Raw genomic sequence first — 5,914 nt, 5'->3', positions numbered from 1 at the left:
TATGATCTTGGTAATTATCACCACATTACAAGTTGACTTATAAAATGGGGCTAGGTTTGAAGTCCATTTCTTATTATCAAAATCAAAGCTTATTTACATTCTTGGTTTACTTTGTACTATATTGTTCATGCTTTAAATATCAAGAGCAACATGCAAGGAAATAAGTTATATGTATCTGAAGCAGACCCAAAATTTGAAATTAATAAATTCTCACTATAAGTGTCCGAGAAAATCAAACATTCATCAAGAATGCTATCAAAATTTAAATGGATTTCATTTTTATAACTAAACCAAGAACCAACGTTACTATAGATTCCCCATACATATTATTAATAAGTTAATCACGAGGTTAGAGGTTTAATTATGAAAATAGTTGTTTTTGACAGAACGATAAGATAAGACTATTTATAAGGAATTTGTATAATTTAATTTTTCTCTGAATTTCATGTATAGTGAACAAGAACTTTATTGTACGAAATTAACTTTTTTTTAATTATTAATACCACATAAAAATTATTGAATTCTCGAAAACACGCATGCCCTACGTCCACGCCTAATATGCACATATAGACAACGTTGGGTCACATGAAGGCACACATGGAAGTAGTTTATGTTGGGTCCCTTGGTGGAACATAAGATAAAAAAGAGTAGTCTATGTCGTGACACTGAAAATTTCAAGCACCGTCTAGAAAATGTGGCGATTAGAGAATGACAACTTTCATTTAAGAGAAAAACACATTATTTCATCTCTAAATTTATTCACATAATTTATTTTAAACTTTTAATTTTATAAATATTTATTTATTTTTTAATAATTTTAAAGTGAATTAAAATTAACTTCAAGATATAGTATCAGTCTCACAATAAAAATAAATTACACATGGCACATCAAAATCTCCTAAAAATTATTATTTCGCACATACACATTTTTTCTCTCCTTTTTCACACCTCCTTTCTCCTTGTACAGACAATTTCTTGTTTACAATTCAAAAATTTGAAAAACTATCAGTAACACAATTTATAATTTTAAATTTAAAGAAAAACAAAAAATCAATTCCATAGGTTAGATGCATCGAAAATTTTTTAGCATTAACAAAAAAAGAGGTATTAAAAAATTAAGTCTTCAAGATTATAAAAATTGTGAAAACTATTCTTATGAAAATTAAATTAGATATTAAGAAAAAAATAATAGTTATCTTTCTTCTTTTTGTTCTTCTTAATAATGAAATTTTTGAAGAAATTCGTAATTTTTTAATATATTACTATTTTAAATTTTCTTTTTTTTTTTGAAGAAATTGATGTAGTGGGTGGGGAAAATGAGGGTGGGGATCAGAGAAGGATGGGATAAGGTGCGTAGGGGTTGGGGGCGTTGAAGAAGAAAGGGCCTGCATGTTTTTTTCTTTTTTAACTTTTATTAGATATATAATATTTTTTAGTGGGATTATTTAAAAAAAAAATAATTGCACCTTTTGTTTATTTAATATATTTTAAATTTATTAAAAAAATATATAATTATTCATAAGTTAAGTGTCTAAAATAAATTATGCGACAAATTTAAAGGTAAAATGATGTATTTAAAGCCCCTCCTGCAGTCACAGTGAGCCCTTACAGGGGCCAACCCCAAGCCAACCCAATGGACAAGGAGAAGAGCCCACTTTTCTCTCCACCAACCCCAGAAGAGCTAATAAAGATCGTAATCTGGAACACTAGAGGTACAAATAGTGCCAATTTCCGCAGACACTGCGATGCCATTCTTTAAAACCACCGCCCCTCCTTGCTTATCCTTCTAGAAACCAAAATGGCTGACCACCAAGCTCTGACCACTGCTTTGAAATTTGATGCCCATGTTCAATCTACTACGGTGGGTCGTAGTGGTGGTATTATAGTCATATGGAAGGAAGAATGCTGAAAACTGGACAGCATTTCTATTACCCCTCAGGGAGTTCATGTCATGGTAAAGGTAAGTACTGACCCTAACTCTTGGCTCTTTTCTGCTATTTATGTAAGTCCGGATTTGAATACTAGGCTCTCTCTTTGGGATGAGCTCTGTCAACTAGCTCAAACCCATAAAGGGGAATGGCTAATAGGTGGAGACTTTAATGAAATCCTAACGACTGGTGAGAAAGTTGGTGGCAACATTGCTAGCCCCAATAGAATGAGTCTTTTTAGGGATTGTCTTAATACTTGTAGCATGATTGACTTAGGTTATAGAGGTAACAAGTCTACTTGGACTAACAAACGTCATCGTAATAGAAACTCTCTTATTCTTGAAAGGCTAGATAGATGCGTTACTAATAGCTCTTGGATAAAGCACTATCCCGAGGCCACAGCTATACACCTACCTAGGACTAAGTCTGACCACTGCCCCCTTTTGCTTTCCTTGACCAATATGGCCCCTGTGGGGCCTAAACCTTTTAGACTTGAACCCATGTGGTGCAGTTACCCCAACTTCAGGCCACTCATTGAATATGACCATTTTTTTAAAAATGAAGAAGACTTTTGGAAAATCAAATCCAGAATAAATTGGCTCTCTCGGGGAAATGCCAATACCTCTTTCTTCCATGCCTCCACCCTCAATAGAAGAAGGAAAAATAGAATTAATACTCTTAAAGATGAACAAGACAACCTTATCCTGGAGGAGATGGAAATAACAAATCACATTTTTACCTTATACTCCAACCTTTTCACCACTGACTTACACTCCTTCACCAAAACCAGCTATACCCAGGTCAACAACCCTCACTCTCTTACTCAGGCTATGGCCCAAATACTATAGGAACCCTGAAGGGATTCTGAAATCACTCTCTCCTTAAAGTCCTTCAAGCCTAAGAAGGCTTCAGGGCCTGACGGCCTCAACCCAATATTTTTCCAAAAGTACTGGGATATTGTAGGAAACCACACCTCTGACTTCTGCAGGGAAGTCTTCTCCTACAACTCCATGCTTGTTGAATTCAACTCCACCCTCCTATGCCTAATTTCCAAAATCCCCAATGCTACCAGCACCAGGAACTTCGGGCCTATTGGGCTTTGTAACACTTCTTACAAGCTTATTACCAAAATTATTGTTAACAGAACCAAGCCTTACCTCTCCCACCTCATTGGCCCTAGCTAAGTCAGTTTCTTGACTAAGAGAAGAGCTTGTGACCATGCTAGCATTGTCCAAAAGTATATCTCCCACTTCAAAATAATGAAAGGCAAAACCTCAAACATGATTCTTAAGATTGATCTGGAAAAAACTTTTGATAGACTAGAATGGTCCTTCATAAGGGACACTCTATTCTTCTTCCATTTTCCAGAAAAACTCATCAACCTCATCATGTAATGGATCTTCTCCAGCTCTATTTCCATTATTATCAATGGAAAAAAGACTGATTCCTTCCAAACTTCTATGGGTATCAGACAGGGGGACCCTCTCTCCTTACCTCTTCATTCTATGCATAGAAAGGCTTTCCAGAAACATTGAGGATATTGTCCAGAACAAATATTGGTACCCCATCAGCATCACTACTGGTGGTTCAAAGATCTCTCATATCTTCTTTGCTAACGACCTTACCCTTTTTGCCAAAGCTGATGAGCAAAACTGTTCCACCATTCACTTTACCCTCACCCACTTTTGTCTTAAATCTGGCCAAAAAGTCAATAATACAAAATAAAAAATTATTTTCTCTAACAACTGCAAGTCCCAGGACTCCTTTCTTTCTTCAACTCTCTTAACATCAGTACTGCCGCTAATTTTGGGAAATACTTGGGCTATCCTATATTCCACCAAAAACCCCAAAATAGTGACTTCCAGTTCATCCTTAATAACATACAAAATAAATTGGTTGGATGGAAAACAAGCTTGTTAAACATGACTGGCAGAACTTTATTAACCAAGGCTTCTCTTGCTAGCATCCCCATTCACATTATGCACTACATCTAAATCCCCAGTAAAGTCCTACAAGACATTAATAGGAATCCAAAGAAACTTCATATGGGGTAGCACCGGTGATTGAAAAAAACTTCATCTCCTGAGTTGGAATACCATCACTAGGCCCAAGAAAGAGGAGGCTAGGCATTCAGAAGGCGGATTAAAGCAAAAAGCCCTCCATACCAGTCTAACTTGGAGGATGTACCAAAACCTTAATAATCTTTGGATAAGAATCCTGACTATAAAGTACTATCGACCAAATTCCACCCAGCTCAATGCCACTAGAATTGTCTCTAGAACCAGAAAGAATATCTCTCAGGGGTGAAAAGACTGTGACAAAGGCACCATTTGGAATGTTGGTAAAGGGGATAAAGTCAGTTTCTTTAATGATAAATGGATCCCAAGTCAGTTTCTTCAATGATAAATGGATCCCCCACTCTGAAATTCTGAGAAACATCATCCACGAACCTCTTACTCCTAATGAGGATTACCTCAAAATCAGGGATATCCTAATTGATGAAAATTGGGACCTCTCACATATTTCCTTTGATCTTCCCGACCATGTCAAGGAAGTCATCTCCTCTCACCTTATCACTCTCGACAACAACAATCATGACTCCCCAATCTGGTCCCACTTCCAATGACCTATTTTTCACTTCTAGTCTTTATAACAGCCTTAGAGAGAAACCCCATAGGGTCATCATGGATAATCAAAGCAACTTTCAATTTATTTGGTCGACACCTTGTCCCAACAAAATCAAGACCTTCATTTGGATCCTCTGCCATGAAAGGCTCCCTACAAACCATTACCTTCACAGACTGAGCCTCAACATCCTCACCCATTGTTGTTTCAGTAACGCCCCCCAAGAAGATGTAGTGCACATTTTCTTCCAATGGCCCAATGATCTCCAATTCTGAGAGAAACTGGGATTATCCATCCCCTCTAACCCTATGCAGGATCCTCTTTCTATTCTCTCTTGGTGGAACTACTGGAAAACCATGGCTCACAAACCCTCCAGTAACATCCTCAACTGGATTGACCTAGTTCTTCAATGCCTGTGGAACATTTGGCTCACTAGAAACAACAATCTCTTCAACAATAAAAAAGACCTCAACTCTATTGACACCCCCATCCAACTCTCCATAGAGTTTAAACTTTTCATCAACATCACTTCTGCTGGACACAACCCCAGAACTGTTGTACAGATTAAATGGGAACCCCCCCCCCCCCACAGGGGTTCCTTTAAACTTAACATTGATGGCTCAGCTGGTACTCAGCCAAGACCAGGGGGTATTGGTGGAGAATTCAGAGACCACAATGGCTCTTGGAATCTTGGATTCTCAGAACACCTCCACCACTCAAACCCTATCCTTGCTGAAATCCTTGCCCTTAGGAAGGGCCTCAACATTGCTAAACAGTACAATCTTTATCCTCTAATTATAAACACGAACTGCCAGGCATTATTACATATTTTAGCAGAAGACCATCCACTTTATTCTAATATTTTGCATGAATGCAGGTGTCTTATGATGAAGCTGAATACAGCAACGATGTTGCATGTCTTTAGAGAACAAAATAGGGTGGTTGACCAGCTGGCAAAGGAATGACGAAATGCCAGCCTTTTTGGTGCTTCACATTCAATGCTTCTTGTTCCCCCTCTATCAGTCACAGCACTTCTAGAGGCTGATATAGTAGGAACTCCTTCAACTAGGCTTGTTTCAAACACTACTTTTATCCCACCAAACCGAGTTGTGGCTGGATTATCTAACTTTTTGTACCCTGGCACCATCAGGGAAACTCCCTAATTAATTGAAATTCTCCGTTTTACCAAAAAAAAATGGAGTGTCAAGGGTCTATATATATCAACAATTAGTGTGACTAAGATTTGAATCATTATATAGATAGCTAAACGGATTCACTATTTTTGTTACTTGATATACATAAATTATACATATCTATACACATTTTATATATATATATATATATATATATATATATATATA

Source organism: Capsicum annuum, chromosome 7 (assembly GCF_002878395.1).
Source record: "Capsicum annuum cultivar UCD-10X-F1 chromosome 7, UCD10Xv1.1, whole genome shotgun sequence".
NCBI lineage: Eukaryota > Viridiplantae > Streptophyta > Magnoliopsida > Solanales > Solanaceae > Capsicum > Capsicum annuum.
This window is presented reverse-complemented; position numbering follows the sequence as displayed.